This window comes from Leptopilina boulardi, unplaced genomic scaffold (genome assembly GCF_019393585.1).
Source record: "Leptopilina boulardi isolate dan_hultmark-lab unplaced genomic scaffold, ZJU_Lbou_2.1 LbouV2_255, whole genome shotgun sequence".
Classification (NCBI taxonomy): domain Eukaryota; kingdom Metazoa; phylum Arthropoda; class Insecta; order Hymenoptera; family Figitidae; genus Leptopilina; species Leptopilina boulardi.
Window position 1 is genome coordinate 208099 of NW_026137813.1, and position 27792 is coordinate 235890.

A 27792-nucleotide genomic window follows, 5' to 3' on the forward strand; every position below is an offset into this window, starting at 1 on the left:
TCCCCCTTCCCTTCAACCCAAAAGTTGGTCACCCTCTAATCGTTATGCTTATCTTCTTTATAATTCACAGTTGCACTTGATCCCCCTATATATTATTATTAACCCTTAATATTTAAGAATCAATCTTTTTTCTTAATTTTATTAATATGAATTTATAAAATAATAATTTTTAACCCTCAATACGTGGGACGAATGATTATGTTCTAAAAATCATTAGTTAAAATTTTCATTTTATGAAATTTCATTTATTATAATTATTTTTGAGCAGAATTTTTATTTGTTTGAATTACTATTTTGTAGAATTTTCATCCAAACGATTTTCTATATTACACAATTTTTATTATAACCGAAAATTTACTACACAGAATTTTTATTTGTTCGAATTTTTATTTGCTCGAATTTTCATTGAACATAATTAGGCATTTTAATGAATTTTTATTGGGTAGAATTTCATTGCATAGAATTTTCATTTTATTCTTTCAGATGAATTTTCATTTGTTCGAATTATTATTTAATATAATTTCCATATAACCGATTTTTCATACAACAGAATTTTTACGTAACCGAAAAAAATCATTTAACAGAATTTCTAATTGATAGAATTTTCATTTGTCCGAAATTGCGAATGACCGAACAAACAATCGACAGAAAGATTTCGGCGCGATTTTTAAAATCAACCAATCAAAAATTGTCCATAAAATTGTGATTGATTGATTTTAAAAATCGCGCCGAAATCTTTCTGTCGATTTTTTTTTCGACCATTTGCAATTTCGGACAAATGAAAATTCTATCAATTAGAAATTCTGTTAAATGATAATTCGGTTAATTAAAAATTCTGTAGTATAAAAAATCGATTATATGGAAATTATATCAAATAATAATTCGAAGAAATAAAAATTCTATGCAATGAAATTCTACCCAATAAAAATTTTTTAAAATGCCTATTATGTTAAATGAAAATTCGAGCAAATAAAAATTCTGACAAATAAAAATGCGAAAAAATAAAAATTCTGTGAAGTGGATTTTCGGTTATATAAAAATTCTGCAATATTGAAAATCGTTTTGATGAAAATTCTGCAAAATACTAATTCGAACAAATATAAAAATTTTGCTCAAAAATAATTATGACAAATAAAATTCCATAAAATGAAAATTTTAACTAATGATTTTTAGAATTTAATCATGCGTCCCCCAATATGGCTATTTTTAAAAATAGTTCGAAATACTTTGAAAGTTTTTACTTAGATTTTTTGTAACAAAAAACAATTACAGTCAGAAAAAGTAGACTTTTTCATAAATAGTAATACAATAACATTTTAGTCAGATAGAAATTTAAATATTTTTTAAAAGTTTTTTGTGTCAGTTACGAAAAACAGTTTTAATCAAAGTATTAAATTTGTGAAAGTTTTGTATCAGTAGTAATTATCAATTCTAATTAATTAAAGATTTCCGCTCGGATTTCCGAATTGTACAATTTTAGTTCAAGGCTTTAATAATATATTATATATATAATCAGTCTATTTCTACTAACGGTTTATCATACATATATATATGTAGTTACAATATTCTCTTGAAATTATACCAAACTGACAACTTGACACCCTTTACTGTTCTGTAATTATCTAGCAGACAAATAACAAGATTGAAAGTACCACTAATAATAAGAAAATTAATAAGTTCATGTTGTATATAAACACTCACTAATGAATAATAATTATTATTATTATTATTATTATTATTATTATTATTATTATTATCATTGACCCATTAAATCATGATCTAAATTATACGAAAAAACATTCAACAAGAAAAATAAAGAATATAAAGAATTAAACAAAACTGCTTTGCATATAAGCAAAATAAAAATTGTTAAATTCGAAGAAAAAGAATATTTGAAAGTTGAGCATAAATCATGACTACTTTAAGGTATAAAATTATATTTTCGTCCCAATGCAATATTATTTTACGTTTACTGCGTAAAAGCGCCTAAGGGTGATGTATTACATTCACTGAAAGAATAAATTTTTAATAATGATTATAAGAGTAAATATGTCTTGAGAATAAAGAAGAAATATGACTTGTTTGAAAAAATTAAACTTTTTTTTTACGCCACAAATCATGAAAAAAGAAATAATGGATATCATTTTTATTTTTATTTTAAAATTAACACGCAAAAACAATCGAAATGACGCAGTTAACTATGAAGAATAAAATAGAATTAAAAAAAAAATTTTTTTCTTTATATATTATAAATCTACTTATTGTGAAAATCTGTAAATTACAAAAATAAAAATATATTCACTGCTATTACAAATTAAATGCAACTATATGTACAGAATAATAAGATTTAGAAAAAAAAATAATTAATATTCAACTAACTATAATAATTAAAAGTAAATATTGATTTAATGAGTTTCTGTATATATGTATATGATATAAATCAAAAGTATAAAGAGAAAGAAAATTTTGCTTTAAGGCAAACAGTATTGTGGTTGCTTCCCTTGGTGCAATGACTGCTGAAAAAAAAGGCAGGAAACGAGCAAATATTTGCATGAGAAACGTAAAAGTGAGATGCTCTCGGGCTAAAAAATAAAATCCCTCATACAATGAGAAAAAAAAAAATCTTTCTTCAATGCAATCAAAACAAGCAAGGACATTAACGTTTCCGTCTTTTGCGTCCTTCTCTCTCAACTTCCCATTCATAATTGCGTTCAAAAATTTTACTATTTAAATATTTTTCTAATGTTTTTTTTTCCTTAATTTTTTTCTTTTGACCCAGTATAAGTACTGAAAATATTATATCCTCCATTTCTCTTTACAATATTATATAAATACGAAGCAAAAAAAAAAAAAATATTTTTCTATAGTGTTAAATAACTACTGTCAACCGTTATGAATATCAAAATTTTTTCTAATCTATTCTTATTTTCTAAATGACTCTCAATAATTTTATAATGATGTTAAAAATTTTACCTATTCCATAAAATTACACTGAGAAAAATGTTTAGTATCATCTACCAAAGTTTGGTTCTCTCTACCAAATTTTTTATTTGATATATGTGCAACTAATCCGTTTGGTTCGGGCTACTAAATTTTTTCGTTGAATCATTTTGTTCGGTCTACCAAATTTTTTGTTTTGCACAACTAAGTTATTGTTTTTAAGCAAACAAAAAATTTAGTTAAATGAAAATTTTTTTTTTGTTTTCTCAACCAACTTATTTTTTTGTTTCACCCTTTTCTCTTTATATAACCTACCTATGCCTACTTAAATTAATTTCTATCGCGGAAAAAACCTAACACTGCTGGGGCTCGAACCCTCAGACTACGCAACGCTAGTCGAGAACGCTGACCACTACTCTACGAATCCTACTAACAATTTGAGATTAAATCATTTTCACAATGTATAAAAGCTGGAAAAAAACTTTCGTTCTTGTAACAAGTTTTATTTATTTATTTTCACTACACAAACTTTTTTTTTTTAAAAATGTCTGAAAAACATAAAAACTTCAACACTGAAACTTCACGACGCGAACGACATATGGTTAATGTTGACATCCCGTGAATGGGAAGCGACGCCATATTTACGAGAAGAGCGCGTGCGCAATACAGCATGTCAGCTATTTAGTACTGGGAACCAAACTATTTAGTTCGTAAACATGAAAGCTTCAAATATATTTTTTGGTAGAGCCAACTAAACATCCCGATTTATTGCCACTTTCTATTCTGTTGTGACAACCATATTTTAGTAACGCCAACTAAAAAAGCTCAACTAAATTATTTTCTTATTATTACGAAATTATTTTTCTCAGTGTATATTTTCATAACCTAATCCTCGATTTAACTTAGTTAACCCTTTAGGTAAAAAGGGAACCGATATTTTGTACTCGGAGGTTTTTGGGGTCGCTGATTACGAATTTGAAATCAGTTTTTCAAAATTCAAAATGGCGGATCCAAAATGGCGGACGACTTTTTGAAAATCTAATGCAATTCGCTTGAAACTTGTTACTCGGGGATTTTTGGGGTCTTTGATTACGAATCTGTAGTCAATTTTTGAAAATTCAAAATGGCGGATCCAATATGGCGACTGAAAATTTTAAAAATCCACGAAATTTGCTTAAAACTTGTTACTCGGGGGTTTTCGGGTCGCTGATTACGAATCCAATGTTAGTTTTTCAAAATTCAAAATGTGGATCCAATATGTGCTCATTGTATAGTACAAAAGCTGACCAAAAGCGAACGTCCTGGATTTGTAAAACTTGCAATGTTCCACTCTGCCTATTGCCAGCAAGAAATTGTTCCGCCGCTTATCACAACTAAAAATGGAATTTTACTTACGATCCGCCATTTTCAATTTTAAAAAACAAACTTGATATTTGTAATCAGCAACTATAACAATCAGCCTTTTTCAAGGCTACCAAATCATCTTGAAAAACCCCGAGTAACAAGTTTCAAGCGAATTGCATTAGATTTTAAAAATCGTACGCCATATTGGATCCGCATTTTTGAATTTTTAAAAACTGACTTCAGATTCGTAATCAGCGACCCCAAAACCTCCGAGTAACAAGTTTCAAGCGAATTGCATTAGATTTTAAACATCGTACGCCATATTGGATCCGCCATTTTGAATTTTTAAAAACTGACTTCAGATTCGTAATCAGCGACACCAAAAACCCCCGAGTTAATAGTTTCAAGCGAATTGCATTAAGTTTTCAAAAAGTCGTCCGCCATATTGGATCCGCCATTTTGAATTTTTAAAAACTGACTTCAGATTCGTAATCAGCGACACCAAAAACCCTTATAGGTGTGATCATCTTTATTTTTGAATGGGATGAAAAATGTGTGCCGCAAAGGGTTAATTAAAATTTTAAATTATTTTTAAATTACAAAAAGATGTATTCATGTGTCTCAAATAATAATCCTTCAATATAATTAATTTTAAAATTTACCATGAAGAATCTCTTCTATTGACTTTTTAAAATCCTTTATTTATACCCCTTAGCTATGCGTTTAACTTTCCTGAAGTAAGGATTTTATTGTCCTTTTGTGTATGACACTGATTTTATATATCTTCTAAGAAGACCGTGTTATTTGAATGACGTAAATGGCATCAAACCATGTGCCTAAGTTCTGAACGTTCAAATGAACAAAAAATTTCTTTAATACTATTTTAACTAAAAATTTGATTATAAAATAATTGCTTTCTGTATCCAAAAATAAATAAATAATTTATTAAATATTTTAAAAAAATGTATTACTGTAGTAATTTTACATTAAGATTAGGCCAATTAAGAATTGTGTTAGATTAATATTAGAACAAGTAACAATTAGGGATATAATAAAATTAAGCTACATGGAAATTAGGTCAGATAAATATTAGAACAAATAACAATTAGGTTATGCTATGATTAGTTTAGTCTAAATAATATTTAGGTCAGATTAAAATTATTTCAAATGATAATTATGGTAAATGGTGTTTAGGCCAAGTAATAATTAGGTCAGATAAAAATGAGGCTAAAATAGTATTAGGTTACAGAAAATTTTGTCCTCCCTGCATGCTTCTGCCATCTAATGGCGACAGGGCGTAATAAAACTAAAATTATATTCGAAAAATCTTTCGGATTTAGCAAATTTATAAGATAAGAAATCTTGGTACGTTGGCCGATTTTATTTATATTTAGGAATTTCAGAGATTGTTGAACACTCTTAAAACTTATACCCAGAGAAATGATATATTTGTCTCAGCACTAAATAGACTTTTTATTTGTTTTAAATAAATTTTATTTGGTTTGAATAAAATTTTATTTGGCTCAAATATATATGTTTTATTTATGTCGAATAAATTTTTTATTTAAAACAAATAAAAAGTCTAGTTGGTGCTGAGAGACAAATATACGTTTATTTAACTCGAATAAAATATATTTGGTATAAATATAATTTTTCTCTAGGTGTATCCTATAATTTTTCTGTCTAATATTTTTTAATTCAATATAAATTAATAAAATTCAATTTTATTTAATTAAATTTATTACAAATTATGTATTCTTTTTTTAAGTATTTAAATTTTGTAAAGTGAACGAAAACAAAGCTTTAAGTCTTAACATAACAATGATTCTTTTTTTTTTTTAAAAAAAAAAGCTCAAATCCCTTTGTTTTTATAAGTTTTGTCTCAAGGTAAAAGTGAGGAGGAGTTTTTCAACAAAATATTTCATCTCTCACACACAGTAAACAAGGACGTTAAAATTTTTCGGGAAATAATATCAAGGACACTTTTCGACAAACAAAATTGAAAATCGACTGTCTATAGAATACAAATCAAAGGATTGTCCACACACAAGCACTTAATGGGATATATATATATAAAGAACCAAAAAATATAGCCTTGGCAGCACGTTCTTTCAATATTCTTTTCGCGTGGGTGTTTCACTGAAAAATTATTCCTGTTATACATGTAAGCACGATCAAATCATCTTTTACGGGATTCAATAATTTTTCAATTTAAGAAATGCGGTATTTTTCCCTTTATAAAGAGTGGACTTGTGATTATTGGCAGTGATTTTTTTTTCTGGAAGGTTAAAAAAAGAATGAGATATTTAGTTTAGTTTTTAAAAAAATTAATTTTATTCAAATAATCAGTAAACCTTGACTATTATTAAATAAATATTTACTTGTATTAAATAATTTTTATTTCATACAAATAAATATTTATTTAATAATAATTTAGTTTCAAATTTAATAATATTTACTTGTATTAAATAATTTTTATTTCATACAAATAAATATTTATTTAATAATATAGTCAAGTAAGCAATTATTTTTTGAATCAAATTAATTTTTTTCAGTGTACCTAATTTTTTTATATTTTTTAATTTTAGTATAATTATATATGTAGTATTTTTTTTTAAATGTCTTCACGCTCCATTTCATTAGAGTTTGAAACTTATTTTAAGATACTTTTCAAATTTAATTAGTCTTGGAAGCAAGACTAGTCTTCTTAATTTAAACTGAAACTTGTGTATATGTTTCTATATCTAGACTCGTAATTTTTACTAAAATACTGTATAATTTTAATCTTAATTAAATTTTCGTTCTTACATGTTTTTATATTTTTTTTTTCACTTTTTCTTAAAAAAAAAAAAATAGTTACTAATTTCATTTCTCTAAATTTTTATTTTTTTAATAAAGTTTAATTTCTAAATTTTTATTTTAAAAAGATTTCATTTTCAGAATTACTTTGTCTAAACAAAAAATATAAAAAAGAAATAATGGAATTTTATAAACAAAAACAATTGTCAAATTAATAATGATTCGATAATTTTATTTTTTAGAAAAAGTGACTCCCTTCTAATTTTGAGACAGATGCATATGTTCTAAAAATCATTAGTTAGAATTTTCATTTTATGGAATTTCATTTGTCATAATTTTTCTTTTTGAGCGGAATTTTTATTTATTCGAATTAGTATTTTGCAGAATTTTCATCAAAATGATTTTCTTTATTACAGAATTTTTATATAACCGAAAATTCACTTCACAGAATTTTTGTTTATTCGAATTTTTATTTGTCAGAATTTTTATTTGCTCGAATTTTCATTTAACATAATAGGCATTTTAATGAATTTTTATTAGGTAGAATTTCATTGCATAGAATTTTCATTTTATTCTTTCAGATGAATTTTCATTTGATCGAATTATTATTTTATATAATTTCCATATAACCAATTTTTCATACTACAGAATTTTTACTTAACAGAAAAATCATTTAACATAATTTCTTATTGATAAAATTTCCATTTGTCCGAAATTGCAAATGGTCGAAAAAAAAATCGACAGAAAGATTTTGGCGCGATTTTTAAAATCAACCAATCAAAAATTGTCCATAAAATTGTGATTGATTGATTTTAAAAATCGCGCCGAAATCATTCTGTCGATTGTTTTTTTGACAATTTGCAATTTCGGACAAATGGAAATTTTATCAATGAGAAATTCTGTTAAATGATAATTCGGTAATATAGAAAACATGAAATTAGAAAAAAAGTTAAATTAGAAGAAGTGAAAGTGAAAATTAGAATTAGTGAAAGTGAATGTGAAAATATTTATTCATTAAATGAAAATTTAAATTTAGCCCTCTTTTACTATAAAGTTACTTACTATAGCAACTTTATTTAGAAAAAATAGAATAAGTGAAGAATCTTTTTTTTCATCGGTTATCACCAAAACAGGAACATTGATTTTCTTTTCTATGTGCCGCTGTTTCAAGAATTCTTGACGTAGGAGGGGGGGAGTCCCCCCTCGTAAATTTTGAGGTTATGTTCGTTTAAAGGCTCTGCATATAGCCGCAAGTCCACCCTCCCTCCTCTTATTTCCCCTCCTCCGCCAAAATGGCCTAAATTTTAAGGTTATGTTCGTTTTAAGACTGAATATAGCCGCAAGTTCCCTCCCCCGCCAGAAATGACCTAAATTTTGAGGTTATGTTCGTTTCAAGGCTCTGAATATAGCCGCAAGTCCCCCCTCCCTCCTCTCATTTCCCCTCGTCCGCCAAAAATGACCTAAATTTTGAGGTTATGTTTGTTTTAAGACCCTAATAAAGCAGTAAGTCCTTCCCCCTTCCCTCATCTCTCTCTGTATTTCCCGCTAAAAATAACATAAATTTTAAGGTTATGTAAATTTCAAGACTTTCAATATAGCCGCAAGTGGTGGTGGAGTTCCCGCCAAAAATGACTTGAATTTAAAGGTTATGTTCGTTTCAAGACTTTTTAATAATTTATTGGTTTTTAGGCAATTTCATTGAAATTATTTTTAAAAATAATTTCTTAATGTCGATTTTAATTTATTTAATTATTTATTTATTATTAATTTAATTAATTTATTAATTAAAATTTAATAATTTTAATTTTAATAATATTTATTCAGATTTCAATGAATTTGTAACAATAATTCTTTGAAATAGGTGGTTCATTTGGAAAAATAAGATGAATGGAAAATTAAAAAAAAAATGATTAAAACAGGGGGGTTGGCGCGCGAAGCGCGCAGGGGGGCGTTGCCCCTCTAGTATATTTATGATTTCATGAATAATCTCTAATATTAATATTCAACAAGTTTATTTTAAATATAGTAAAATTCAATTAGTATTTTATTTCAAGATATTTGTGAAAAAAAAGTACCAAGTTAAAGTTTTATTCATTTCTTTAATTTGAAAAGTTTCATGTTTAACATATTATATTTATAAATGGAATCCATTAGATTATATCATCGACAAATCAATATTTTGAATAATTTTCTCTAAAAAAAAAAAAAAAAAACTTTTAATCAAGATATGTATTTCATTTTAATTGAATTACCTGATCTTGTCTTCATTTTCTAATTTTTATTTAATATTTTTTAAATTCCCTAAAAATTTTATAAATTTAATTTTTCGAAAAGTATAATAATCATTCACTGAATATAAAATTTATTATTATAACATTCTTTTATACTAAAAATTAGAAATAACTTTTAAAACTGATTATAAGAAACTATTTCTCTTTAATTTCTCTTCAATAATTTGTTGATTTAAAAAAATGTTTAGAAATTTTTTTTTTTATAGAAAAAAAATAGAATAAGAAAAACAAAATTTTCCTTTAGATCCAATAAATTTTTATTTCATTGACAAATTTCTTTGATTTAAAGAAATTATTTTCTATACGTGTAATAATTGTAGCGTCAAAAGAAAAAATATAAAATTTCATTAGGAGAAGTTATAGGGCAAGGTAAGAAAACTTTTTGTAATTGATACACGATGGAAAAGTTTGGTTTTTTTTTCATCATTTCAACTCAAATGTTTGCAATCTATCAGATACTCGTGTTCCTGTATAAAAGTTTGATATGACTCTCTTCGTGTCAATTTAGAGAGGTAAAAATCTATATATAAATCATTTTCTATAGATATTAATATTATTCCTCTCACGCGAAAAACGCGAATTGTCTCTATATATATATGTATATTTGGGGTAAAATTTCTCAAGTGATCCAATATCGAAAGTGTGAACATTTGAAAAGTCATAAGTGTTATAAAATAAGGTTTTAAAAACTAACAGTTTTTTTGTTGTAAAATTAAAAATTTGATTCTACCTTATTTCTTTTCACTTTATCTTTTTTATTATTTATTTATTATCAATTTAACGTTTAATTTGTATTTATCCAATTGAAATATTTGTGGACTTTGAAAAATCTCATCTCATGGGATCGAACCTTTGCTTTTAAACTGCGAGTCGGGAGCTCTGACCACTGGACTATCCATCTTTGTGAGAGATTTAAACTAATTGTTCTCTTGAGGTACGAGCTGAGAACGAATTAAATTATTTGGTTGTCGTAACCAAATTTTAGTTAGGTCATTATTTGGTTTTTTAGACCAAACTATTTTGTTGTGTTAACCAAATTATTCTGTTGTCGTAACCAAATTTTGGTTGGAATATAAAAATGTTCAACCAAATAATTTTGTTGGCCTAACCAAATGTTTGGTTGAGATAACTATACGACTTTGTTTCAGTCAAGTAAAATTTGATTACAAGAACCAAAATTGCCTAACCAAACAATTTTGTTGCAGACACAAAATCTTTTTTTTCAGTGTTGTATGAAGGTTCGGCTAAATAAGAATTTCTTTAACTACGAATTCAGTTAAATAAAAATTTTTAAATATGAAAATTTAATTTAAAGCCAGGTCCAAGTGAGGCAGCGCCATCTACATTGATACTAAAATTTTGGAAAATTTTCAACAGCCTTTTCTTGAAAACAAGAAGGTAAAATGCTTTTTTCTTTATGGATAATTGATTATTGGCAAGATATATACCAGCTAAAACTTTTTTTGAGTTAAAATAATGAAAAAAATTTCATGTCGATAAATTAAATATGATCACTTTTTTCACAAAAACTGTAACAGTACTTTCTCAGAAATTACAATCAAAAATGCAATTTCCATTTGGAAAATTAATAAACGCTAAAAAATACACGACCTAAGATTTACCAATCACGAAAATAACAAAAAAAAGTATTTTAACATAACATATTTGACTCATTATGACAGCCGTTTGGCAGGTTATATATGTCACCAGACGTTTCGCAGTTTTGCCGAAAGGAGGAGATTGGCGCTGTTGCTAACCACCTGAAATACATAATCTACCAAAGGGCTGTCACAATCAGTAAAGCAGTATCAATATGTTAAATATTTAATACAATTTTTTTTTGTTATTTTCGTGATTGGTAAATCTTAGGTCGTGTATTTTTTAGCGTTTATTAATTTTCCAAATGGAAATTGCATTTTTGATTGTAATTTCTGAGAAAGTACTGTTACAGATTTTGTGAAAAAAGTGCTCATATTTCATTTATTGACATCAAATTTTTTTTTATTATTTTAACTCAAAAAAAGTTTTAGCTGGTGTATATCTTGCAAATAATCAATTATCCATAAAGGAAAAAGCATTTTACCTTCTTGTTTTCAAGAAAAGGCTGTTGAAAATTTTCCAAAATTTTAGTTTCAATGTAGATGGCGCTGCCTCACTTGGACCTGGCCTTAATATGAATTCTTCTTTATAAAATTCGGTAGCATAGAAATTCGAGCTTATTAATTTCGAAACCAAGAAAATTCCAACAAATTCAGTTTTCGAATGATGTACAGCTAACTTTTTATCATTCATTAGCATCTGTAAATAATGCATTTTTTCTGTGTTGGATCACTTGAAAAATTTTACCCTATATATAAGCATATTCAAAACTCGCGGTAATTTATAATAAGTAATCAATATAAATTTTTTTTTGAATTTTGATCAAAATAAAAAAGGGGAAGAAAATACGCGTGAAAAATTGAGTATCAATGTTTCAACACAAACACATACACACACACATATGTAGTGTTCCTGTTAGAACCCCCAGAGAAGGCAAAGTTTTTTTTTAAGCTCGCAGTGTGTATAGTGTGGAGAATACCCCCGTCGTGTACGATATCGATCAACCATTTCTAAGAAACGTGACGAAGCGAAAAACGTGATGTCGATAGCATCAGAGATTCGTGATTCTTCGTTGCACGATTCATATACAGGATCCATATATATTGTAGGTTTCTAAAATCGACTTGCACCTTATATCCTCAACTAAAATATCCGTATCTGTATGCAAAGACGATTTAAACTTTTATATCAATATATTATTAAACTTATCACACTTTACAGGTTGAAACGAATATTTTTTCTCTATATATATATATATATATATATATATATATGGGGCATTCTTTCTCAACTTTACCACCATGCTGCCCATCATCAGTTTCAACGAAATTGAATGAAATACCGCTTAAAATTTTCAGAAAAATGTCAACTTTTGAATGCCGAGTGGCAAAATTGTCCGTTTTTGATTGGTTCATTCTAAAAATGACAAAATGGAAAAAAATAAAGAAAATAATTTTTTATGGGTCAAGTTCCAAATAGCACCCACCCCCGATTTCATTGAAACTTGGCATATTTACGTGATTTGGTGCGCTGATTACGAAAATCGTAGTGGAAATTGGCGCAAATTTGATTTTCATGGTGAAAACCATTAAAAACACTATAAAATCATGGTTTTTTGCGATTAACTCGTAAAAGTCTCAAAATTTCGAAAAATATTTCCAACAAAAGTTATAGATCACAAAAAAACACACATTTTATGTCTTATTCATTTTTTCCCAAAAGTGATTATTTTTCAAGAAAAATCCAAAAAACCGTCAAAAACAACAAAATTGATGGAGAAATCATAAATAGAGAGTAATTTTGTACTTTTAAGTATACTAACATATTTTATTGCGCTCATTACGAGAATGATAGTAAAAATTGCGATGTGCTTTCCTCAGCAACATTATTCTCAACAACGTAATATAATATTGTGAATACTTTTTTCCCTCATTAGTTTTTTAACATGATTTTGTAATTTACAAATATCAGGGCATTTTTTACATTCAGTCAAATGACAATTTTCATCAGGATTTTTACATAAAATTTGACTTAGACATTCTTTATAATCATCCAAAATTATCTCGGAATCTTTAGAACGAGTTTTTAAATTTATCGAATCAATCATCAATTTTGATGAATAGTGCAGACGCAAACCAAATGTGTACCACTTGCACCAGCGATTCAAATCCTTTAATTCTCTAGCTTTCTGTGCAAAATACCTGGAACATTTGAATTCTCGAGCAACTTGTCTTATCGTCCATGTACTTGGCACTATAGTCAAAATCGTCAACCTTAAAGGATCAGTGATGTCGAGACTATAAAACTTGTTTTTCAATGCCCAAGCAGCACGTAATATAACCTCAAAGTGAAGGGAATATTCCATGGTATATTTGGAAACTCGTTCTAAAGATTCCGAGATAATTTTGGATGATTATAAAGAATGTCTAAGTCAAATTTTATGTAAAAATCCTGATGAAAATTGTCATTTGACTGAATGTAAAAAATGCCCTGATATTTGTAAATTACAAAATCATGTTAAAAAACTAATGAGGGAAAAAAGTATTCACAATATTATATTACGTTGTTGAGAATAATGTTGCTGAGGAAAGCACATCGCAATTTTTACTATCATTCTCGTAATGAGCGCAATAAAATATGTTAGTATACTTAAAAGTACAAAATTACTCTCTATTTATGATTTCTCCATCAATTTTGTTGTTTTTGACGGTTTTTTGGATTTTTCTTGAAAAATAATCACTTTTGGGAAAAAATGAATAAGACATAAAATGTGTGTTTTTTTTGTGATCTATAACTTTTGTTGGAAATATTTTTCGAAATTTTGAGACTTTTACGAGTTAATCGCAAAAAACCATGATTTTATAGTGTTTTTAATGGTTTTCACCATGAAAATCAAATTTGCGCCAATTTCCACTACGATTTTCGTAATCAGCGCACCAAATCACGTAAATATGCCAAGTTTCAATGAAATCGGGGGTGGGTGCTATTTGAAACTTGACCCATAAAAAATTATTTTCTTTATTTTTTTCCATTTTGTCATTTTTAGAATGAACCAATCAAAAACGGACAATTTTGCCACTCGGCATTCAAAAGTTGACATTTTTCTGAAAATTTTAAGCGGTATTTCATTCAATTTCGTTGAAACTGATGATGGGCAGCATGGTGGAAAAGTTGAGAAAGAATGCCCCATATATGTATATACGTTTCTATTTTTTAAATCACTTTTGGGACATTTAGAAAATAACTAGATTTGTTTTATGAGTTATTTCTAAATTTTGAATTAGTGAAAAGTGAGCTAATAATTCACATTAGTAAGAATTTTTACTAATTTTTAGTAAAATATTTACAAGGAAAGAAAATAAATATCAAATTTTATAAAATTATTTTCAAATGTAAAAGTATTTTCAAATGTATAGAGGAAAATATGATAAATTTTTCTTTCTACTTAACAAAGTTTTTAGCTATCAAATTTTTGTTTGGCAGAATTTTTATTTTACAGTCATTTAATTTATATGACTTTTTAATTTAGAGAATTTCGAATTAACAGAATTTTTAAATGACAGAAATTTCAAATCACCGAATTTTTATTTGTACGAATTTTTAGAATTTACCGAATTTTCATTTGTCCAAAATTACAAATGACCGAACGAAAAATCGATAGAAAGATTTCGGCGCAATTTTTTAAATTGTCCAATTAGAAATTATCAAGAAAATCGTGATTGGTCAATTTTAAGAAATTGCGCCGAAATTTTTTCTATCGATTGTTTGTTAGGTCATTTATAATTTCGGACAAATTAACAATTCGTACAAATGAAAATTAGGACAAAATAAAATTCGATGAATTGGAATATTTGCCAATATAAAAAATTCTTGTAAATTGAAATTCTCTAAAATAAAAATTCTTGTAAATTTAAAATTTATTTTATTCCCGTCTACTATTTGATTTAGTAGTTTTTTTTTTAATTTTTTTAAAAATTTTTATTTGTTTAAAAATATTTTTAATAAAAATTCAAGAAATAATAAAATACTAAGAAACAATAAATAATAATAATAATAATTTAGCAATTTTTAGAGAAATTAAAACTAATTATCTTCGTTTTGCTAAATATGAAAAATGTATATTATTTTCCAGCAATATTCTATTCAGTTTTACTCTCATTGATGTCTGCATTGTTTAAATCAAAACGTATATTCTGAAAAGCGTTTGCTCATTTCTGTATAGTAAAACAAATGACTGCAATTAGGTACTGTATAAAAGCTTCTCGCTAAATGTGGCTGCATTAATGTTACTTTGTTATTTGGAAAATTTGCTTAAAAGCCCCTAAAAGCTTTAACTACGATTTTAAGAAAATTTCACAAATATCTTTTTAACTTGAGTGTTAAATTTTTTTTTTTTTTAAATATCCTCGCGTTTTAATATTTTATCGAATTTTTTTTAATGTCAATTTTCAAGTAGATAATAATTGCATTCCCTTACATTTTTAAAAAAATTTTAGAATTATTGTAACTATTTTAGATTAAAATATACATTTTTTTAATATGAATTTTTGAATACCTAAGTAATTGCATTTTCTTAGATTTTTAAATTTAGCGCCATTATCCATAGTTTTTGTCAATATTCACTAGATTTCTAATCTAAAAAATCTGCTTATTAATTTTATGAATTATCAAAAATAAACTAAAAAAATGAATGAATTTTCATAATCTAAAAATTCTGCTTATTAATTTTAATAAATTACTGAAAATAAACACAAAATTAATTTGATGTAGTTAATTTTGAAATTTTTATACCTAAACCTCAATATGAGTATTGTACGAAAATTATTTTAAGTCAAAGAATTTTCTGTGAAATACTAAAATATATATGTATACCTATATCTGACGTTATATATTTTGAAAAAAGATTCATTTTCCGCTTGCTTTCACAAAGAACAGGTGGTCTTATTATTTTTTCAAATACAAGAAACAGAAATATGTACTAAAAGTTTTAGAAGAAAATTGTAAAATTGAACAAACTCCAGAGTCAGAGATAACTATACAGAAAGCTTATTCGGGATTATTTATTGAACAGCACAACTTTAACATTGTACCTTCACAGCTTCTCTTCCATTTCAAGAAAAAAGAAACACTAAAAAAGAATAAACTTTCAAGGAAGAAATAATAAAAATGGATACCAAGATTCAAGTCAATAAAAAAAAAAAAAAAAAAAAAAAAAAACGGATATCGATTCTATTTCTTCTTCAGCGTCTGACCAAACGAAATTTATTTCCCTGATGCAGGAAATTCTCGCCTGAACTCGCGTTTTAGAAAGTATATATAAAGAAAAAACTTACACCGTATATCCACTTACTATATACTACTGGTCGAATTTGTGCCACCACTAACAAATGCTATTAAAAAAACGAGAGTATTTAAAAGTTGATAACTCTCTTCAAAATTATCGTACAAAGTTTTTTGTAAGATTTTTGAAAACATTATTAAATTTGTCGTAAAATGATCCTATACACAAGCTACTTGGATAAATACGAGGATAAATAGAAACGAAGATATGATGCGATAAAGACGGGTGTAATTTTCAATTTTATTGAATTTTGACGGGCTGCAATTTCTAAACAAGTACACGGAAAAAAATAGTTCGTGAAACTTTCGTAAACTAGTTCTTCACTTTTGGATGGGCCCAAAGTTTGGAAATTTTTCATTAACTTTTTTTCAAAATTCCACAAATTTTTTTTTGTGCGCGTGCGCAGACATTGATCGTCATGAAGAAAGTGATGAATGTTCGTGAAATCTTGGAAAAAGTTAATGAAAGATTTCCAAATTTGGGACCGTCCAAAAGTGAAAAACTAGTTTACAAAAGTTTCGCAAACTATTTTTTTCAGTGTAAATAAAAAAAATTTTAATTAAGCTAAATAAAAACTTGAACTTTCAGTTTTAAAATAAGCCTAAGAACACTTAAAAATATTGACCCGTTCACTGTTAGAGAAAAAATTGATACTGTGGTCGCAAAATGTTCAACAAATTTTTATGAAACTTATTATTTTGAGGGTTTTTCGGGTCACTGAATAAAAAAAAAAAAAAAAATTTTTTGTGATTTTTACTTGTTTTTCAATTGTTTATTAGTTAAAAATAATAAATAATTATTTAATTATTAATTAACAAAACACAATTGATACCTGTAGTGTGCGAATAATGATATAAAAGAATTTATTTTATAATTTAAATAGAAAATTTCATTTATTTTATGTTAAGATGATCACGATACAACGTATGTGTCGCTGACAGTGAAGGGGTTAAGTTATGACTAATTTATTAAAACAATCACGTTGGTGAAACACAATGTAAAAGTGAAGGCAGAGCACTATACGAGTCGTTTAGTAACTATAAAAATAATCATACACTTGACTTTAGCAGTTTTGAGTGGCAAATGAAGCGGTAAATTTAAATGCATTTAAATTTAGTTTTATAAGTAAAACACTGCAATATATTATAGAAAACAGAAATTTACAAACTAATTTCAATAAAAAAATATATTTTTTCATAAAATAATACTTAAATTATGATTATTAACACTGATAACATAATTAAAGGCTAATAATTAATAATTTTATCAAGTTTTATTATTTAAAAAATAATATTTGATAATTATTTTAATATTAATATAATATTTTTAATATTAATAATTTTTTAATATTTAATCATTACTTTAGATTTAGAATAATATAAGGAAAAAATTACTGAAAAGTGAATTTAATATCTATATTAATTTAACATTTCATTGTCTATTTTTATTAAAAATTATTTATTTATAATATAAATTTCATTATATTACTTAAAATAATAGCTACATTTAAGCAATTAATTAAAAAGTACAAAATATTCATTTGAAAATGATTAATATTAGTTTTGAAAAAAATTTCAAACTTACGTCAACTTTCACGTGTACTAGTGAAGGATAGATAACTCACCTGAAACAAACAGAAATAAAATTTGATATGTTAAAAAATTATTTTTCAAAGTGTCAATTTAAAAATTCATACACAATAATATAGGGAAAAGTGAACAACAGTGAATCACTTTTTTCAAAACCAAACTGCAGTAATATATTTTTTTAAACAAGTTTGATCACTATTTTTATAACTGTACAAAAGTTAATACATTTTTTTAAATATTGTACACGTTATAGTAAGATTTTACAAAACAATATAAAAATACAATACTTTGTCTCTGTGAAAGCAATAAATCATTGTATTTCAAGAAAATTTTTTACTTGTCAAAAACAGTTTTTTTCAAATTTTTTTTTTAGAAATAATAATGAATCAACAGTACTTACATTTTTTGACGTTGTGGGTATATACCTACGTAAACCTAATTTATATTTAAAGTTATAGGTAAAGTTTTCTAAAGTAATTTTCCAGAAAATTGAAATGATCCACTGTAAACAGTGATCCATTGCAGTAGTCCACTCTCACCTATATAAAAAAAGCTTTTAAATTTGCATTTTTTCCTTGATTAATTTTAGGATGCATAAATTGATGTTTTAGATATTGTTTTAGAGTAAGAATCAAGCGCGAAAAGTGAATAAAAGTTTGTATTTTATAAGAAACAGTCTTTATAATGTTAAACAAGAAGTTAAATATAGACAAAAAAAATTGATGAATTGGAAATAAAAATGAATCTTAAAAAGTGCAGGAACTGTAAATCTCCCGGAGCCAATGGAATTTCAAATGAATTTTTAAAAATTCTTCCAGATAGTTACATAAATTTTTGATCATAATTTTATAAAATTTTGAATAAAAAGGAAGCCCCAAACTCATGGGCGATTATTTTGATATTGTCACGTCACCGTAACTTTAATATTCATATTATAAGAATTCTTAAATCTATACCGAGTTGCGTTTTTCTTGCGACAAACACCCGTGTTTTTGTTACGCATCTAAATATTTTTCTCTTAAATGTTAAATTTCCGCCCTTTTGTCGCGCAACTAAACATCTTTCTTTTATATATAAAAGACCCCTGCGTTTTGTATCCTTCTACGTCTATATATACTGTATTTCTAAAAACATACAAATAGAAGCGAGAAATCTTTTATGACACTAGAAGAGCTCACACCTCCACGAAACAAAACGCTCTCTTTCTAATTTTCCCTATGTGCTAAAATTAGACGATGTAATAAATGCTCTCTTTCTAATTTTCCTATGTGACGAACCCCTGTGGTATGACCACATTAGAAGACCACAGCTCTTCTACAGCTGCGAACAACCTTAGTCGTACTCTTTCTATCTTGTATTAGAATGGTTCACACCCCCCTTTTTTACGTTCAACTGAGAGAGAAGGACTCAACTTTGGCTTCCAAAATAAGGGTGAAAAATATATAGTACGACAATAAAATTTTATCTATTCTCTTACGATAATTCAGTATAAAAAGACTACATTTTCAAGGAGAGACCAGTTCTGAAATCCTCTTCATACGTATAACATCAAGCTCATTTTTGGTACCAGTCGACGTCTTCTAGTTCAAGTGCATAATTTTCTTATACGAAAGTTAAAATCAAGTGTCAAAACCCTCTATATTAAACGAGGATCTTTACTTCTCATTATATTGGGCAATTATCCATTCTTCCTTTTTTTGGAAGAGACTCATTATTGGGAGTTTCATCACGCCTAATAGAACTCCGGACCTGCGGTTATACCTGGGCCCGTCAACCTACCTGACGTCATAAACTCACGCTGGTACCAGCTCTTTTCCTGTGACAACAAAGGACACGGCAGTGGTCCTTTTTCTTTTAACACACCTACTACTGAATTTTAAGGTAAGTGTTTTATATTCTCACTCCTAACTTTTCTAAACTTGTCGTTTATTTGTAGTAACCCTTGTATTCCTTGTTGCAGTAGAATGCTGACTTCCCCTTATTTCAAGAATGGTTGCTTCAGGATACTCTCTCTCTCTCAAATATCAATTTTATAACTCTAAATGATTGTCTAAATAAATTTGTAACCTTGTCATTAAAAATCACTATTCTCTTTCTTCCCTGTACCCTTAGCTCAGAGCCTTCTGCTCTATAAATGAAACAGGAATTCACTGAATCACAGAGCGGCCATAAATAAAATATTATTTCGTTAGTTATTTATCTATTTGAGACGTAACAATATAAAAAAGGAGAAAAGTCAAACCCGGAGAATTGCATTTGTAAACTGTATTGTTAAGATTTTCACTCAAGTACTTACAGAAAGATTGAATAAATAGTTGGAGGTCAATAATTTTCTACCTGAATGGCAAGTGGGATTTAGAAGAAACAGAAGTTGTAATGACAACATTTTTTCACTTAATTCAATTATACAATCCCACTTAAGCCGTAAAGAAGGAAAGTTATTTGTATTATTCATAGATTTTTGCAGTACCCTCCATTTAGTTACACATAGTCTGTTGTGGAATAAATTATACAAAATAAATGTGGGAAGGAAAATTTCAACTGGTACTTCGGAATACACTAAAGTCACTCGATGAGTACTTCAGGGAGAGGTTCTAAGTCCTTTGTTTTTTTCATATTTTATTGCGGATTTGGAAAATTTTTTAAAAGCATAAGAAATTATTAGGGGAGTCTCATTAATATGGGGTTTAAGATATTTAGAAGATATTGAGAAAATTCAAATGTTTTATAAAAAAAAACTTTTGCTTTTACCACTGAATACTCCTGGCTATGCGGTGAGATTAGAATTAGGGGCACCAAAATTGGCAGTATTAGTTTTTAAGTCTACTCTAAATTATATTGAAAAAATTTTATTAATGGAAAGTGATCGATACTCCAAATTGTATTTGAAGGGTTTAGCTCAGAATAACAATACTAATCATAAATTTAACTGGTGTAAACAAGTAGGGTATATATTTAATTTTATAGAGGAAAAAGCAGAATGGGAAAACCTCAATTTAATTCAGTTACAAAAAAAACAGCAGTAGTTTGACAAGTACGAAAGTAATCTGTATGCCCTTAAAAAGAATGAGAGATTCCCCTTCACTGCAAATTTTCCCGCACTTATATCGTTGCTCGTAGGACCGCAAAATTATCTTCAAAATAAAATCTCTCTAGAATATACTAGGAGATTATGAGTCAATTACATCTTTTAAATAAAATAGTTAACAGATTTTTAATTAAAAAGAAATTCTATAAGATGAATGTAAGTGGGCTATGTGGTTCTCTAAAAATATTTTTTCATCTTTTTATTGAATACCCGTTTCTTATGGATAAAAGGACAAAATTTATCTGTCAGGACCAAAATGAATTTATTGTTAAATGCGCCTTTCTAAACATATTAGAACAATCTGAAAATAATACTATGATGAATCTGTACACTGTAAACTTGATGGTATCATTTTGGAATGCAATGTTTTGATTCGATATAAGGTATCAAATTGATTTTCATTTGTCTGAACAAAGATCGCAACATTTGAATTTTTTTCATTATTTTTACCGTTCAAATTATTTTTAACAAAACTATTAAAAAATAATTATTCAGTTTTTCCCTATTTCAAAATTACATGTGCGTTAACCTTAAACGTGAAACAGAATCCTACCCAACTCTTCTTTGGACGAACATATTTTGGGCTCTTGTTTCCCAAACCTGTTTGTTTACAAATGTCATATATGTCGATTATGATATTGTGTAATAGGAAATTATTATTAATTGCATTAATTGACAACGCATTAGAAATATTTATCAAGCGTGCATTGCTTAAATTTTGTTCATTTATAATAAATAAATTATTGATAATTATTTGAACCATAAAAATAATTAAAAATTTTCAAGTGTTGTGATTGTGAACTTAACTTAAATCTTATGTGATAAACATAAATACCCAGATAGCACGGAAACTTGCGGCAAGCTTACCGTGCAAGCTTATCAAGCTTGCCGCGCAAGTTTGCTGCAAGCTTGTCTGAGCTAGCGAAATGTCCCACTCAGGGCAAGCTTACACGGCAAGCTTACTGTAAGCTTTCCAGGAAAGGTTGCTGCAATCTTGCCATGAAAGATTGCTACAAGATTGCTGCAAGCATACTAAGAATGATTGCGGCAAGCTTGCCGTGAAAGATTGCTGTAAGCTTGCTACGTAAGATTGCAGGAGAATTTCAACAAGCTTCTGGAAAGGTTGCTGCAAGGTTGCTGCTATCTTGCTGCAATTTTTAAAAAATACATTTTAAATTAAAAAAAAATTTATTTGTTTTCTAAATTTGAAAATCTTTGTGACGTTTATTATAATTAATTATGTCCTGTTTATATTCATTTGGAAACTTAACGAGAAAATTTTCGAAACAAATTTGAGGGGACTGGGAATTGAACCCGGGTTCGTCAGACACTAACCAAAGACCCTAACCGAGAACCTACTCGACCAACTATCAGAGAATAAAAAAATCTTGCTCTTAACCCTCGACTGTTTTTATGAGTTGAAAAACAGTTGAAAAACGAGGGTTAAGAGCAAGATTTTTTTATTCTCTGATAGTTGGTCGAGTAGGTTGTCGGTTAGGGTCTTTGGTTAGTGTCTGTCGAACCCGGGTTCAATTCCCAGTCCCCTCAAATTTGTTTCGAAAATTTTCTCGTTAAGTTTCCAAATGAAAATAAACAGGACATAATTAATAATAATAAATGTCACAAAGATTTTCAAATTTAGAAAACAAATAAATTTTTTTAAAATTTAAAATGTATTTTTTAAAAATTGCAGCAAGATAGCAGCAACCTTGCAGCAACCTTTCCAGAAGCTTGTTGAAATTCTCCTGCAACCTTACGTAGCAAGCTTACAGCAATCTTTCACGGCAAGCTTGCCGCAATCATTCTTAGTATGCTTGCAGCAATCTTGTAGCAATCTTTCATGGCAAGATTGCAGCAATCTTGTAGCAATCTTTCATGGCAAGATTGCAGCAACCTTTCCTGGAAAGCTTACAGCAAGCTTGCCATGTAAGCTTGCCCTGAGTGGGACATTTCGCTAGCTCAGACAAGCTTGCAGCAAGCTTGCACGGTAAGCTTGCCACAAGCTTGCTGCAAGTTTCCGTGCTGTCTGGGGTAAGGTTAGTATATTTCATTTTATTTTGAAATAAATTTTTCCTTATTTAATTACTCGCAATTTATAAGTTTTCGCTTCTCTCTTTCTTAAAATTCATAATAAAAGTATTTTTAATATCTTAATATTCAGTGCAGTGAATAAATTAATTAATAAACTTATCAATAAGAGCATGCCAGCCATGACAGTTATACTTTGATACCACTACAGGTATCAAAAAATGATCCCATATTCTGGATCATTTCTTGAAAATGATCCAAATATTTGGATCAATTTGATACCTTATATTGATTCAAAACGTTGCATAAGTTGATCTTAATTCTTGTATCAATTTGATACACACAATAAAACTGTGTATTCTTACATTTAGAGATATATAAGTAAAAAAATGGAAACAAGATTTAGAGTTCGTCAATTTTTTTAAAATTATTTTTGTATGCAATTTAGTGTTGAATTAAAATATTTATTTATTTGAGTAGAGTTTAAAATTAATAGTTTTTAATTAAATTTTCCGTAGAGTTTTACTATAGGTAACAATTTAATGATTTTAGAATTTGATAATTTTTTTTTTCATGGAATTTAATTTCAATATAGAATTGAGTAGTGTATAATATTTAATCATGTAAAACTGATACAGCGCTGTTCACATGGAGTCACCATTAAATGAATGTTTTCATTATTTAATTATAAAAGTAAAAGAAAATAGCAGTTTTGAAATACAATTACACGTTGAAACTTGTCGCAATATCGCATTTAGAAACCATATATAGGTGTCTCAAAGTTTGAGACATTAAGTTACAGTTTGCAAGGAAGACTTAGAAATTGAGATTCTGTACGCGATATTTCAGTTGCACTTTGACATATATATCTCGGAAATTCACATATATATACATATAGCAAATCGAAATTACCGACAAATGTTAAGACTAAGTTTTGGGGGGAAACGAGAATAATATAAATTTCAATTTCCTTCCTTTATTCTCTCTCCCTCCCCCACCATTACAAAGCGAATATTACAATTTTAACGCTTTCTCTTCTGTTCAAAATTTCAAAGAGCATGGAAACAATATGTGTCACTTTATATGTGAACCCTCGACGTACGTTATATATGTATTTCCCGCGTCCATAAGATTTTTAACTATTCACTTTGACAGCTGAGCAAATATCTTTTCACGATAGTAAAAACAACATTAAAAATAATTCCACCTACTGAATAATTTGACAAGTTGAAAATTTACATTTATTATTCCACATCTTAAAACGTCTCAGCTGTAAGAGTTTAAGTGTTTTATTCATAAAAGCTTTTTTACGATGCAAGGTCAATTTTATATCCATTCTTTTTCTAAGGCTGACGCGTCCATTTCAGAATACGAAAAATAGGTACTTCTTTACTAATTTTTTCGCACTCATTTTTATTTTAAATTTTGAAAAAAAAACTTTTTGCATTTAAAAAGTAAAATATTTTAACTAAATGAAACGATTTTTGTTTTCTTTTTAAATTATTATTATTATTATTCATTGCTTCCTGAGGGCGCCCAAGTGAGACGCATCAGTAATGCCTAAAATTAATTTATTAGAAATTTGATAAAATTTTATTAGATTGAATTGGAACGTGAAATTAGAAAGAGTCTTCTCGGTTTTGCAAAAACTCTAAGAGATAATGGTTGTGTTGTTAAGCTGAGGAATACATCTTTGATTGTCAATAATGCCACGGTGCAACTTAATGAGCTTGAAGAATATGTCACACGTTACATTAATTCATCTACTCAGCCAGTGGGTAATCCGGTTGCAAAAATTTGCAATACACCTACATCAACGCCAAATAAGAGGGGTCGTCCTTCCAAGAAAGAAGTGCAGGATGATAAGCAGGCGAAACGTTTGAAGCAGTTCTTGACGGGTGGGGACGTGAATCAAATTTCGCTACCCCCCCATCAGTCTACGGTTACATAGCAATGGTCCCGCCCTGTGTCAAGTCCTGCTAGTGTGGTGGGGGGCTATTCGGGGGGGAATTCAAAAGCTTCTCAGTCGAAGTCATCTGTTGGCAGTAAAATATTTTTTTGGAATGTCCATGGTTACTCCAACATTGTGGATCTTAAAAAGCGTTTTGGGCACAAGGATATTCTTTGTGTCTATGAAACATGGTCAACATCAAGCAGCAGGATCAACTCTTTGTTTTCCAAGGACTATGTGGTTCATCACGCGGTGGGTGTCAGAGAGTCGTTAAGGGGTAGGGCAAGCGGCGGCTTGGCGATAATCTTAAACCGTAAATTTTATTCGTCGTCGCTTCTTGGTAGTACTCGGGAATTTATTATTGTAAAGGTAAATTCTCTACACGCTTCCTTTTTACTCTGTGCGGTTTACCTCCCTCCTTCCACTGAGGTGTCAAATTTTATATCCACTTTTGGTCCCCTCTTATCCTCGATTCGAGAGTCATTTCCTCTACTCCCACTTTTTTTGGGTGGCGATTTTAATTGCAGAATTGCAGACTTCAATTACCTTGATGCAAATGTTTTTAATGCGAACGTTAATTTATCTAATATCAGAATTTCGAATGATAAAGTTTTTAATAATAAAGGTCGAGACCTCTTGTATTTTATGGAACAAAATGAACTTTTTGTCTGCAATGGTAGATCTTTATCGGACTCTCCAGCAGGTTTTACGTTTTGCGGCCCATGCGGAAGTAGCGTGATCGATCTTTTGTGGTGCTCTTTGGATTGTGCGGATTTTATTGTTGATTTTGAGGTTGACCATCTGCCAACGTTGTCAGATCACTTTCCAATATTTGTTTCTCTTCACAGGGAATTTACTAATTTGTCTAATGAACCGGTTGTAAAAATAGAAACTAAATTAGTGTTTAACCTTGATGAAATTGATAATTTTAAAAATAATATGAGATGGAGAAATGAGATAGCGATTGAGGAGTCGGATGTTGATCTCTTGAGTGAAAATTTAACCTCCGTAATCAGAGATGTCGCTAATAATTTAAATTTTAAAAAAACTTTATCAATCAGATCGGGCATCGTTGACAGGTGTAAACCATGGTATGATTCGGACTGTTATCTCGCAAAAAAGAACCTTAAGCTGTATTACTCTAAAACAAAAGCGATTACTTGTGCCCCGCTGGATCGGGAAAATTATAGAGCTTGTTTGCGTTTATATAAGAGCCTCTTGAAGCAGAAGAAAAAAGATTACGATATGCATACTGTGAATGAGTTGTCGGTTTCAAATAATTCTAAGTTTTTCTGGAACGTTGTAAATAAATATCGTAGAAAACCATTGTGCAACAATGTTATAGACACTCAATCTTGGTACGTCTACCTTACTAATTGTTTTCCGCCTGTGATTCCGGGGGACATTTTGTTGTTGCACTCCTCTCATCCCCTACTTGACAGTTATATCTCTCATGAAGAAATCATGCGCAGTCTTAAGAAATGTAAGTTATCCAAGGCATCTGGGATTGACGGGATTGATTATAGTTTCTATAAGTACTTGCCGGAAAACTGGTTAATTTATTTGGAGGAATTATTTAATAGAATTTTATCATCGGAAACTGTACCAAAAAGTTGGGGGCAACTAACTACTTGTATGTTATTCAAAAAGGGGGATCCGTCATCTGTTGATAACTATAGACCTATATCTTTACTTAATTGTTTGGTTAAAATTTTCACATTAATTATCTCTGATCGTTTAACTTGTTGGGCTGAGACCAACAACATTATTCCCGAATTTCAAGCGGGATTTAGGGCAAAAAGGGGGTGCATCGACAACTTTTTTACACTGGAATCATTGATTGAGTTGCATCTTAGGCACCCGAATTCTGCTGTCTATGCGGTTTTCGTAGACTTTAAAGGCGCGTTTCCTTCAATTGTGCATAATTTGCTATGGTATAAAATGAAAAAGCTTGGTATTAGTAGTAAGTTAATTAATGTTATTAGAGATTTTTATGGTAAAGCATTTGCCTGCGTGAAGAATAATGGAGAATACACTGATTTTGTTAAAGTTACATTAGGCGTTCTACAGGGCGAGGTCCTGAGCCCGCTCTTGTTCTCTCTTTTCATTCAAGATTTTGAAAGTTTTTTACTGGATCAAGGTTGCCGTGGTCTTTCAGTGAACAGTTTCTTAGAAATCCTTGTATTAGCTTACGCGGATGACCTGGTCCTAGTGTCGGATACTCCGACTGAACTATCACGGAAATTAAATGCGCTATCGCTATACTGTAAAAAAAATCATCTGATTATTAATACTAATAAAACTAAAATTGTTATTTTTCATAAAGGTGGTAACAACTCGGTCAAGCGTTTTAAATCATTTAAAATGGAGAATAGTAGTATACAGGTTGTTAAGGAATATGTATATTTGGGTGTCACTTTCTCAACCTATTGTTCATTTAAAGTTGCTTCTCAATGTTTTATTAGTTCTGCGAATTCGGCAATCGGTGCAACAATGCGTATAATTTATGGTACCAAAACAGATTCCTGGTCGTCCTTTACGAAGCTCTTTACGAGTCTAGTAAAAAGCACGTTGTTATACGCGATTCAAATTTGGGGCCTGGGACATGTGGATGCTCTCGAAAGGGTTTTTCAGGACTTTTTTAAGAATTTGTTATTTTTACCGCAAACTACTGCTGCTTACGCGGTCCGTCTTGAAACGGGCACTCTCCCAGTTTCATATCTGATTCTGGATAGAGCTTTGGTATGGATAAGGAAGATAAATGACATGTCTGATTCTAGGTATCCCAAATTGTGCCTTTTACGACTGATGGAATTGGCAAG

At 28.6% G+C, this 27792-nt stretch overlaps 1 protein-coding gene across 6 annotated transcripts in view; it reads right to left on the minus strand.

Moving 5' to 3' along the window:
- The window catches only part of LOC127280826 (5-hydroxytryptamine receptor 1-like), a 262830-nt gene that overhangs the window by 78224 nt on the left and 156814 nt on the right, over positions 1 to 27792 (minus strand). Inside the window, exon 4 of one of the 6 annotated variants that reach the window (XM_051304101.1) lies at positions 17899 to 17938. The exons of the other annotated variants lie outside the window; for them this stretch is intronic. The gene's annotated coding sequence lies outside the window, so the exon portion shown is untranslated. The remainder of the gene's footprint in view (positions 1 to 17898; positions 17939 to 27792) is intronic. 6 annotated transcript variants of the gene reach the window in all.